The following is a 13,504-nucleotide window of genomic DNA, read 5'->3' on the forward strand; positions in this document are numbered from 1 at the left end:
TTGGTTCCATACATGTATATTTATTTGAGATATAAATGTTATGAATATTAATGAGTTCACATGACCATATATGGTCATCTGTTATTTTAATCAAATCTCTTGTTCACTGTTGTCATAATGACACAGGATTCATCTTCCTAAATGCAACAGTGTTTGAGATATAACGATTACGCATATTAATGAGCTCATGTGACTATATATGGTCATCTGTTATTTTAATCAAATCTTTTGTTCAATGTTGTCATAATAACACAGGATTCCACTTCCTAACTGCAACAGTGTTTGAGATATGACAGTTATGCATATTAATGAGCTCACATGACCATATATGGTCATTTGTTATTTTAATCGAATCTCTTGTTCAAGGTTGTCATAATAACACAGGATTCATCATCCTAACTACAACAGTGCTTGAGTTATAACAGTTATGCATATTAATGAGGTTAGAAGCCCCCACCCCATGGGTGCCCAGCCACGTGGCCTAACAGTGTGCTATTGGGGCAAAATGATGCATCTGATGACACAAATGCACATACAAAATTTGAAAGAAATCAGACTAATACAAAACATGTAGTTGCATATTTTCTATTTTCACAAAATCCAAGATGGCGGCCAAACGACGTGACTGATCAAAATAATATTATTTTTCTCATATGGAGCTAAGGCCAGGCATGGTAAATATAAAAACATCTAGTAGATTGGTTGACTCACCTCTGAGAAACAAATGCCCAAACTTTTGATCAATTTTGCTTAAAATCCAAGATGGCGGCAAAACCATGTGACTGATCTGAAATTTTTTTTAGGTTTCTGAAAGGGTTAGATAGGGACATGCCATGACGCAATATTTGAGATTAACACTCAAGTGTGGCATGAGTAAAAAACTACTTCCTGTTGAGAACAAACCCAAAATGGCGGCCAAACCACGTGACCAATCATAATGAATTTCTCAAATCTAAATCTGCTCCATATGTAGAAGCTAAGTACTGAATATGAGAACATTTTACTTGGCGGTTCTGAAGAAGAAGATTTTAAAGTGTTTTTTGCCGTTTTTAGGAAAAACAAAATGGCGGGAAAAGTCACATGACCGCTAAAGTTTTTATTTCTGATATTTATTACACATGAGTTGTACTATATACCATAAAATTATTATTTTTCTCATATGCAGCTAAGGCCACGCATAGTAAATATAAAAACATCTAGTAGATTGGTTGAATCACCTCTGAGAAACAAATGCCCAAACTTTTGGTCAATTTTGCTTAAAATCCAAGATGGCGGCCAAACCATGTGACTGATCTGAAATCTTTCTTAGGTTTCTGAAAGCGTTTGATACACAGATGCCATGAAGCAAAATTGAAAATAATCCCTCAAGTGTTGCCAGAGTAAAAAACTACTTCCTGTTTAGAAGAAATCCAAAATGGTGGCCAAACCACGTGACCAATCGTAAACATTTTTTCAAACCTAAATGGGATTCATATATAGAAGCTAAATACTACATATGAGAGCATTCTGCTTGGTGGTTCTGAAGAAGAAGATTTTCAAGTGTTTTTTGCCGTTTTTAGGAAAAACAAAATGGCGGGAAAAGTCACATGACCGCTAAAGTTTTTATTGCTGATATTTATTACACATGAGTTGTACTATATACCATAAAAAAATCTAGACGCCTAGACCCTCAGAAAGTGGTCAAACAGCCACTTCCGGTTTTATTTCAATCCAATATGGCTGCCAAACTAATTGGCCAATCAAAATTCTGAAAGCATGTTGCACCAGTTCACATTAGGGACTATCAGTATAGAGCATTATCAGACCATTCCATTCAGCGGTTTTCTCAAACGGCTTGACGAAAAAAGTTACGGAAGAAAGAAGAAAGAAGAAGAAATTAAAGCCGCAAGCGGCGTCACCGGGGCCCAAGCTGACAAGATTCTGTTTCATAATTAATGTGGTCACATGTTAGACAATCAGGTAGCTTAAATTATCGGTAACATGAGGTCAAAATGAAGTTGATACCATGTGTTTACCTGGTTTGGTGGTTTTCATGATATATAATGAGCCATGTTCTTGTGCACAATAATGAGATTACATAATCATATATAGCCATTTCTAATGTCAGTTACATCTTTCATTCAATGTCTTCATAATGACACTAGTTACATGTCCTGCTCTGCGACAGTGTTTCAGATATGACTGCTATGCATATTAATGAGTTCACATGACCATATATGGTCATCTGTTATTTTAATCAAATCTCTTGTTCACTGTTGTCATAATAACACAGGATTCATCTTCCTAACTGCAACAGTGTTTAAGATATAATGGTTATGCATATTAATTAGCTCACATGACCATAAATGGTCATTTGTTATTTTAATCAAATCTCTTGTTCAACATTGTCATAATAACACAGGATTCATCTTCCTAACTGCAACAGTGTTTGAGATATAACGATTACGCATATTAATGAGCTCACATGACTATATATGGTCATCTGTTATTTTAATCAAATCTTTTGTTCAATGTTGTCATAATAACACAGGATTCATCTTCCTAACTGCAACAGTGTTTAAGATATAATGGTTATGCATATTAATGAGTTCACATGACCATATATGGTTATCTGTTATTTTAATCAAATCTCTTGTTCACTGTTGTCATAATGACACAGGATTCATCTTCCTAAATGCAACAGTGTTTGAGATATAACGATTACGCATATTAATGAGCTCATGTGACTATATATGGTCATCTGTTATTTTATCTGTAGTTGCATAATTTCTATTTTCACAAAATCCAAAATGGCGGCCAAACCACGTGACTGATCAAAATAATATTATTTTTCTCGTATGCAGCTAAGGCCAGGCATGGTAAATATACAAACATCTAGTAGATTGGTTGAATCGTCTCTGAGAAACAAATACCCAAACTTTTGGTCAATTTTGCTTAAAATCCAAAATGGCGGCCAAACCATGTGACTGATCTGAAATTTTTTTTAGGTTTCTGAAAGGGCATGATACACAGATGCCATGAAGCAAAATTGAAAATATTCCCTCAAGTGTTGCCAGAGTAAAAAACTACTTCCTGTTTAGAAGAAATCCAAAATGGTGGCCAAACCACGTGACCAATCGTAAACATTTTTTCAAACATAAATGGGATTCATATATAGAAGCTAAATACTACATATGAGAGCATTCTGCTTGGTGGTTCTGAAGAAGAAGATTTTCAAGTGTTTTTTGCCGTTTTTAGGAAAAACAAAATGGCGGGAAAAGTCACATGACCGCTAAAGATTTTATTGCTGATATTTATTACACATGAGTTGTACTATATACCATAAAAAAATCTAGACGCCTAGACCCTCAGAAAGTGGTCAAACAGCCACTTCCGGTTTTATTTCAATCCAATATGGCTGCCAAACTAATTGTCCAATCGAAATTCTGAAAGCATGTTGCACCAGTTCACATTATGGACTATCAGCATAGAGCATTATCAGACCATTCTGGTCAGCGGTTTTCTCAAACGGCTTGACGAAAAAAGTTACGGAAGAAAGAAGATGAAGAAGATTAAAGCCGCAAGCGGCGTCACCGGGGCCCAAGCTGATAAGATTCTGTTACATAATTAATGAGGTCACATGTTAGACAATCAGGTAGCTTGAATTATCAGTAACATGAGGTCGAAATGAAGTTGGTACCATGTATTTACCTGGTTTGGTTATCGAAATATGGTTTTCAGGATATATAATGAGCCATGTTCTTATGCACAATAATGAGATTACATAATCATATAGAGCCATTTCTAATGTCAGTTACATCTTTCATTCAATGTCTTCATAATGACACTAGTTACACGTCCTGCTCTGCGACAGTGTTTCAGATATGACTGCTATGCATATTAATGAGTTCACATGACCATGTATGGTCATCTGTTATATTAATCAAATCTCTTGTTCACTGTTGTCATAATAACACAGGATTCATCTTCCTAACTGCTACAGTGTATAAGATATAATGGTTATGCATATTAATGAGTTCACATGACCATATATGGTCATCTGTTATTTTCATCAAATCTCTTGTTCACTGTTGTCATAATAACACAGGATTCATCTTCCTAACTGCAACAGTGTTTAAGATTTAACGGTTATGCATATTAATGAGCTCACATGACCATATATGGTCATCTGTTATTTTAATCAAATCTCTTGTTCAACGTTGTCATAATAACACTGGATTCATCATCCTAACTACAACAGTGCTTGAGTTATAACAGTTATACATATTAATGAGGTTAGAAGCCCCCACCCCATGGGTGCCCAGCCACGTGGCCTAGCAGTGTGCTATTGGGGAAAAATGATGCATCTGATGACACAAATGCACATACAAAATTTGAAAGAAATCAGACAAATACAAAACATGTAGTTGCATAATTTCTATTTTCACAAAATCCAAGATGGCGGCCAAACCACGTGACTGATCAAAATAATATTATTTTTCTCATATGGAGCTAAGGCCGGGCATGGTAAATATAAAAACATCTAGTAGATTGGTTGAATCATCTCTGAGAATCAAATGCCCAAACTTTTGGTCAATTTTGCCTAAAATCCAAAATGGCGGCCAAACCATGTGACTGATCTGAAATCTGTTTTAGGTTTCTGAAAGGGTTTGATATACAGATGCCATGAAGCAAAATTGAAAATAATCCCTCAAGTGTTGCTAGAGTAAAAAACTACTTCCTGTTTAGAAGAAATCCAAAATGGTGGCCAAACCACGTGACCAATCGTAATAATTTTTTCAAACCTAAATGGGATTCATATATAGAAGCTAAATACTACATATGAGAGCATTCTGCTTGGTGGTTCTAAAGAAGAAGATTTTTAAGTGTTTTTTGCCGTTTTTAGGAAAAACAAAATGGCGGGAAAAGTCACATGACCGCTAAAGTTTTTATTGCTGATATCTATTACACATGAGTTGTACTATATACCATAAAAAAAACCTAGAGGCCTAGACCCTCAGAAAGTGGTCAAACAGCCACTTCCGGTTTTATTTCAATCCAATATGACTGCCAAACTAATTGACCAATCAAAATTCTGAAAGCATGTTGCACCAGTTCACATTAGGGACTATCAGTATAGAGCATTATCAGACCATTCCGTTCAACGGTTTTCTCAAACGGCTTGACGAAAAAAGTTACGGAAGAAAGAAAGAAAGAAAGAAGAAATTAAAGCCGCAAGCGGCGTCACCGGGGCCCAAGCTGACAAGATTCTGTTTCATAATTAATGTGGTCACATGTTAGACAATCAGGTAGCTTGAATTATCAGTAACATGAGGTCAAAATTAACTTGGTACCATGTATTTACCTGGTTTGGTTATCGAAATAGGGTTTTCAGGATATATAATGAGCTATGTTCTTATGCACAATAATGAGATTACATAATCATATATAGCCATTTCTAATGTCAGTTACATCTTTCATTCAATGTCTTCATAATGACACAAGTTACATGTCCTGCTCTCCGACAGTGTTTCAGATATGACTGCTATACATATTAATGAGTTCACATGACCATATATGGTCATCTGTTATTTTAATCAAATCTCTTGTTCACTGTTGTCATAATAACACAGGATTCATCTTCCTAATTGCAACAGTGTTTAAGATATAATGGTTATGCATATTAATGAGTTCACATGACCATATATGGTCATCTGTTATTTTAATCAAATCTCTTGTTCACTGTTGTCATGATAACACAGGATTCATCTTCCTAACTGCGACAGTGTTTTAGATATGACTGCTATGCATATTAATGAGTTCACATGACCATATATGGTTATCTGTTATTTTAATCAAATCTCTTGTTCACTGTTGTCATAATGACACAGGATTTATCTTCCTAACTGCGACAGTGTTTAAGATATAATGGTTATGCATATCAATGAGTTCACATGACCATATATGGTTATCTGTTATTTTAATCAAATCTCTTGTTCACTGTTGTCATAATGACACAGGATTCATCTTCCTAACTGCAACAGTGTTTGAGATATAACGATTACGCATATTAATGAGCTCACGTGACTATATATGGTCATCTGTTATTTTAATCAAATCTTTTGTTCAATGTTGTCATAATAACACAGGATTCCACTTCCTAACTGCAACAGTGTTTGAGATATGACAGTTATGCATATTAATGAGCTCACATGACCATATATGGTCATTTGTTATTTTAATCGAATCTCTTGTTCAAGGTTGTCATAATAACACAGGATTCATCATCCTAACTACAACAGTGCTTGAGTTATAACAGTTATGCATATTAATGAGGTTAGAAGCCCCCACCCCATGGGTGCCCAGCCACGTGGCCTAACAGTGTGCTATTGGGGCAAAATGATGCATCTGATGACACAAATGCACATACAAAATTTGAAAGAAATCAGACTAATACAAAACATGTAGTTGCATAATTTCTATTTTCACAAAATCCAAGATGGCGGCCAAACCACGTGACTGATCAAAATAACATTATTTTTCTCGTATGCAGCTAAGGCCACGCATAGTAAATATAAAAACATCTAGTAGATTGGTTGAATCACCTCTGAGAAACAAATGCCCAAACTTTTGGTCAATTTTGCTTAAAATCCAAGATGGCGGCCAAACCATGTGACTGATCTGAAATCTTTCTTAGGTTTCTGAAAGCGTTTGATACACAGATGCCATGAAGCAAAATTGAAAATAATCCCTCAAGTGTTGCCAGAGTAAAAAACTACTTCCTGTTTAGAAGAAATCCAAAATGGTGGCCAAACCACGTGACCAATCGTAAACATTTTTTCAAACCTAAATGGGATTCATATATAGAAGCTAAATACTACATATGAGAGCATTCTGCTTGGTGGTTCTGAAGAAGAAGATTTTCAAGTGTTTTTTGCCGTTTTTAGGAAAAACAAAATGGCGGGAAAAGTCACATGACCGCTAAAGTTTTTATTGCTGATATTTATTACACATGAGTTGTACTATATACCATAAAAAAATCTAGACGCCTAGACCCTCAGAAAGTGGTCAAACAGCCACTTCCGGTTTTATTTCAATCCAATATGGCTGCCAAACTAATTGACCAATCGAAATTCTGAAAGCATGTTGCACCAGTTCACATTAGGGACTATCAGTATAGAGCATTATCAGACCATTCCGTTCAGCGGTTTTCTCAAACGGCTTGACAAAAAAAGTTACGGAAGAAAGAAAGAAAGAAAGAAAGAAGAAAAAACCGGACAATAAGAATAGGGGCCTCGCCCTTCGGGCTTGGGCCCCTAAAAACCGGACAATAAGAATAGGGGCCTCGCCCTTCGGGCTTGGGCCCCTAAAAAAACCGGACAATAAGAATAGGGGCCTCGCCCTTCAGGCTTGGGCCCCTAAAAACCGAACAATAAGAATAGGGGCCACGCCCTACAGGCTTGGGCCCCTAAAAACGGAAGTCTACAAGAAGTTACCAAGTCTATCAAGGGTGCGGAGCAGGCAAACCCAAAATACTAGGGTAGTAATAATTTGCCCATTGCGTCGGGATGGTCTATCCCGAGTTGCTGCACTGCGATTAATTGCGTTTTTACTACTTCATCGCCAGTGACACTAATTACCAAGAATTAAAAAAAACAAGTGAAATTAAGTCGCATCGGGGAAAAAAAACTGTAAATAAATCGAAGTAAAAATTATTCAACTGCAGACGAGACGGACAAGGAAAAAACGAACCCTGACCTCTAGAAATACCTCATTCATAGTGCGTCATTACCGAGGAACGCCACCCTAAGGCGACGTAACGCATGTAGTGACATCACAACCGATGCATGCTGGGTTACAACGGAGATTTTGACTGAGGTAACAAAGATGGCGGCGCAGAGTGCATGTTTTTCCGCGATGTTTAAAAACAACATTTCGTTGCCGATTTTGATGTAATTTCTTAGTTAATCATCAATGAATCGTTTTAATTAATAATGCAAACATTCTAAATTTGTGTATTTTTAAACAAAAAAGTCAGGGACCGATGATCGCAACAGCAGCGGTGAATACCCGTTCAACGCAATGCCGTCAGCTGACAATGTTACGGTGAACGTAGCGTTACACAAATAATAGATAGATCAATGAAAAATCGCTGACTTTAGTTTTGAAATGCCGTTGTAGAAAAAAATGTCATTATTGATTTATTAATTTCTTCATACAGACTTTACAAATTTAACAAACAAATCCCCCCCCCCCCCCCAGTCTCGAAGCTTCGGAGTGCAATGAATCAGAGGGTTCAGATCGAATCCGCTAGCCAGTTGGTCCTGCCATGGGCAAGCGGAGGGCACCCCAAGCACAGAAAACACAGGCACGCGTTCGGTGAGTGGCCAGGTCACAACTTAGTGACTACTTCAGGCCTTGGGGAACTCGCCTCATGGGGGAAGGGAGCACACCCCCCCCCCCCCCTGCAACTGCCGAACACTTGGCCACACATCCCTGTCGTACACAGATTGCGCCGGTGTAGTCCAGTTTGGAGACGGCGGGTGACTGATACCTGGACCTTTCCAGGTGGTGACATCTGTTTACGGCATACCGCTGAAATCTCCACTTCCCCTCGTCAGTGTCTCCCCTGTTGGGCACTGCCAGCCGGAACTAAGTCCAGGCTTCTACCCAAATGTGTTCGTAGTACCAAATCTACAAGTGGCAGGCGTCCAGTTTTGAACCTAGACAGACTGAATCAGTACGTGCCCCTCGATCGGTTCCACATGGAGACACCATTCAGGGTTCTTCTCTCCATCCACCGTTTTGACTGGCTAGCCCCGCTAGACTTAAGCGGGTCCTACCTGCACGTACCGATGCACCTAGCGAGTTGCCATCTCTTTTGAATCGCCCAGCTGGGCCAAGTATTCGAGCTTCGGTGCCCCCCCCCCCGTTCGGGTTAGGCACAGCGCCCTACGTGTTCACCAGAGGGATGAAACAGGTAGTGTTGCTGCTTCACCAGATGTCGGTACACCTCAATCCGTACCCAGACTACTGGTTACCAACAACCCGGGCAAGGGGTAATAGCCAAACGCATCAGGCTAACACATGATTTACTTCACCAGTTGGGCTCGTTAGTAAATCGACAAGTCCCACCTCAAGCCAACGCGCAGTTGGTGTCCCTGGGCATGGAGTTTTGACACAGAGGTAAGCTTGGCTTAGCTATTTCAAGCATATTGCTTAGCGCTAAGCAGCCTAGCCGAATGCCTAGTCAGCGTTCCCTTGGTGTCCCTCCGTGAACTAATGCGGATCATCGGAATGATAACCTCGGTTCGAAGGGTCGTTCCCCAGGCCGCACTACGCAGCCGCCCGGTATAACGCTTGTTATAACGCCGAGCTCTCCTATGGGAACTAGATAAGCGGGTTCCGATCTCGGACCAAATGAAGGAAGCCCTGCCCTGGTGGTCGTCACTGACCAACCTCGGGCAGAGAGGCCCCCTTGGACCCGCTCGCCGCAGGTATGACTCTGGTAACAAATGCCTCCCCCCAGGGTTGGGGAGCGCATCTATTGGACGAACAAGCCCAAGGATATGGCTCCCGCATAGTTTTGGGACCACCATATTAACCGGCTCGAACTGTGAGCAGTGTACCTAGCACTACCACGCTTTCTACCCGTAGTTCGAGACCACAAGTCCTGCTCCGCACAGACAATGCAGTGGTGGTCTCCTTCAAGAAGGAGGGGGGACGCATTCCCCATCGTTGTCAGTCCTAGCGGAGCAAAATCCTCCTTTGGTGCCTGGAATACAATGTGGAGCTAACCGCACACCACCTTCCAGGGGTGAGGAACAGTCTGGCGACACCCTTTCAGGGCGACTCCGTCTCCAGAACACGGAGTGGCTGATACCCCAGTGGGTAGCCTCCAGGCTGTTTCGGCTGTGGACGGTCCAAGGTTAGACCGTTTGCCGCATCCCGGAACACCAAGCTCCCGACGTACGCAACACTCCTGCTGACTCCAGGAGCCTGGGCCAGGGTCGCTTTGCTACCCCGCGGATCCACTTAGTTGTGTACGCTTTTCCTCCCTTCCCGCTAGTCCACCGGGCACCGGAGAAGACTTCGACAGGTGCACACCTGCATATTATCATTGGTCGCACCCAATTGGCCAAACAGGGCCTAGTTTCCACTTCTGTCGGAAATGATAGTCGAAACACCGGTAGTGCTTCCGGACTTACCGGACATGCCGTCCCAACCAGACGGCGCACTACCACGAGCCCAGCGGGTATCACTTACCCGCATAGAGGCTCTCATTAGACCCGCACATACGAAAGCTTTATCTGAGCGGGCTGCCAACGTCCTGGCCAGGGCGAACTGGGATTCCACCAATGCAGCCTACATTTCTAGGCTGCGAGCATACACTGGTTAGTGTAGAGGGAGGGAGATTGATCGATACCATCCCTCTATTGGCCAGGTAGCAGGCTCCTTCGTCCACCGGTTTGACGCAGTGGGTTTGTCCTACGCAACGATCGTTGGCTACAGGTCGGCCTTGTGCCCCACCATTCAAACGTACGGGAACAAGACTAACCGATTGTCCTACTATTAGGAGACTATTTACTGCTCTTCAGACGCTGAGACCCCATGCAAGGGAACTGCCCAACTGGGACTTGTCGGCTGTGTTGTCCGCTCTAAGCAGACCGCCTTTTGAGCCTCTCCAATCAGCACCACTCAATTTTTTGATGTGGAAAATAGTCTTCCTACTGGCCCTCGCCTCAGGTAGGCGCCGGTCAAAGCTAGGCGCGCACTATCCTTTGCGGACGGTTGTGCCGCTTTTATTGGTGATCAAGTTGTACTAAGACACGAATCGGGTTCTCGCCAAGAACCAAATCCCAGGACACGATCCTCAACCGATCGTCATCCCCTGGCTGGCAAATATTGTCAGTCCGGAAGATCAGGAGGAATTGCTTCTCTGCCCGGTCCGAGCACTGAGTTACTACGAGAACTGTACCAGGTTTTCTAGACGGGGAACCAAACACATGTTTTTGTGTTACGGCCCTGACAAGCGGGATAAGCCGGTTTCCCCGACTTCCATCCCCAGGTGGATTACTGCGACTGTACTGGAGGTCTATAATACACTATCCTCCTCAACACAGACCTTGCAGAGACACCAAGTACAAGAACATGAGGTCCGTGCGATTGCTAACTCACTAGCGCTAGCGTCAGGTGCCCCCCTCAAACACATTCTGAGGACAGGCTTCTGGAGAACGCAGAACGTCTTCATCAACTACTACCTAGGAGACACCCAATCTATTGAGCAGGGTCTCTTCAGGTTAGGCCCCATCGTAGCGGCTCAGGCCTTGTTTGCTGACCCAGCCCGAAAGACTGCAGGGGCCTCTGCGCATAGGCGATAAGTCAGTCTCTGCATTTTTGCAGGCAGATTGTCTGTTCCACTAGCACTTCCTGGAAGCTCCCAGGTTTCGCTTCTGTCGACCTACGCCCTCATGCGAACTGTTTCGGTCCTACTTCAAGCTTATCACCCCCGAGTTCGGCTTGGGTCTAGCTTTCTCGGGCACACCGAACCCTGTCACCACAGCAGCATTGGCTTCTTGCTTCTGGGACAGCACAGGCAAGGTAAGACACCACCCTTCTTGGGTCTTAACTTAGGTTTTTGGGTTTGTTTTTCATCCCGGACTGGGGGAAAGTCTTTCATCATTCTCCTTTTTTTTCTGTTTGCTCGAAAAAACCCGCCACCTATCGGTGTCTGACTCTGCCTACAGTTCAAAATAGTCATTTTGACTGACCGGAGTCTATGGTGGGTAATTGAACGTAGTGAATTTAGGCGAGGGTTCTCCGAACCCGCCTATTCACATAATTCATACCCACCATAGACTCCGGGTCCCCCCAACCTCCCCACTCTTTCCGTCGCGTTGGTCTAAGTCCTCGAGGTGGAGCGAAAGGAACCAGAGTGAAGGACGGCCAGGTGGCCTCGGTCACGTGGGTTCGTGACGTAAGGGGTAAAAGAATCTTGAGGTCATGGGGCTTCCCCTGACCTGGATTCTATCTCTCCGTCACCGGCAGAATCGCTGATTAATGCCTACAGTTCAAAATAGTCATTTTGACTGACCGGAGTCTATTGTGGGTATGAACTATGTGAATAGGCGGGTTCGGAGAACCCTCGCCTACATTTGTAATTCTTATTGATTTGATACTTGGTATATATGTACTTTGGGCAAACCTCTCTTAGATTTGTGATGATATCTTTAATTCTCTAATTTTGGTGAATATTTTCGTCATTTTTGGTAAAAAGTCATATTTTTGATTCTTATTGAAAACTGCAAGTCTGATTACTTTGATATAAGGATAATCGTAGAGTGCTCGACAAGTGTATTACACTCCTTATATATAAGGATATATATACATGTATATATAGGTACTACAGGTTGACCTCTCTCAGATTTGTTCATTTCATGATGATATCTTCAATTATCTAATTTTGATGAATAATTTTTGATAAAAAGGGATATTTTTGACTGATTGCGTTGATACTATACATATTGTTTTTTTTCTATTGATATCTTTAGTTTGTTCTTTGAAATGTGCATTGCTAACAGCGGAGCTATCTCAGCCAATAGGCTGCTTGTTGTTTTATTATGTTTTATATGTTTCAGTTCAGGCCTATTCAAAAATTATTAGGTAACTGTTTGAGTGCCAAAGTCAACTGTTGTCATCGTTAATTATCAAAAAATAATAGAAAAGTACATAAAGCATGCAAAATGTTGGACCTAAATGTTTTCAAATGAGTTAATTATGCTCACTGTGTGACCTGCTGGAACATGCACAAATTTGCAGCAAGCGTAAGTTTTCACTTTTGGTACATCATATCTAATGTTTATGTCCTACCAAGTCATTGTATTGGTAGTTGTTTTTGAAGACTATTTTAGTGATTATAACACTTACACTGTACAAACTAGGAATGAACAAAATGGCTGAGTTGATGAAGTACTCAGTCAGAAATGTGGCACCAAGACTGCATAAAACTCACTTTAGTATGTAGTTAAATTTTTTGTCCTGATTTGGAGACTTTACTAAAAATAGAACTGACGTCACTATAAAACATTGTTCAATGAGTGATCAAATATTGATAACACGTGCAGATTTCAACCACAATTGTATATTCATTGTGGCCTTTAGTGATTTGTTGCAAAATTGCTAAATTTATTTTACTGCCAATACAAGTCAAAGTGGTAACCAAACTATCTTTGCCAGATTTCATTAGCAGCTATGTCAAAAATCAATGTCGTGAAGCAGTTGGGAGTCTGATCAACTCTCTCGACTAAACCCAAATACCGATGTTTTCTTGCGTGTGAAAAATCACAAAAAAACATAAAACACACTGTATCTCAGATTTACTTAAAATTTATTATCCACTAAAACTATTGCTACAATTGTTTTTTTCTAGTTGAATGCATGCTTTATATAAGAGAATGTGGGGAAAAAAGTAAATTTGATATTTTCAAAAAAAAAAAACCTCTACTACATCCTTAAATATGCCTGT

At 40.9% G+C, this 13,504-nt stretch overlaps 1 protein-coding gene across 1 annotated transcript in view; it reads left to right on the forward strand.

The window, feature by feature from the left end:
* The window catches only part of LOC100367502 (phosphatidylinositol 4-kinase beta-like), a 52,445-nt gene that overhangs the window by 5,565 nt on the left and 33,376 nt on the right, over positions 1 to 13,504 (forward strand). The gene's annotated exons all lie outside the window — the stretch shown is intronic.

Source organism: Saccoglossus kowalevskii, chromosome 14, assembly GCF_978046115.1.
Source record: "Saccoglossus kowalevskii chromosome 14, keSacKowa6.1, whole genome shotgun sequence".
Lineage (NCBI taxonomy): Eukaryota > Metazoa > Hemichordata > Enteropneusta > Harrimaniidae > Saccoglossus > Saccoglossus kowalevskii.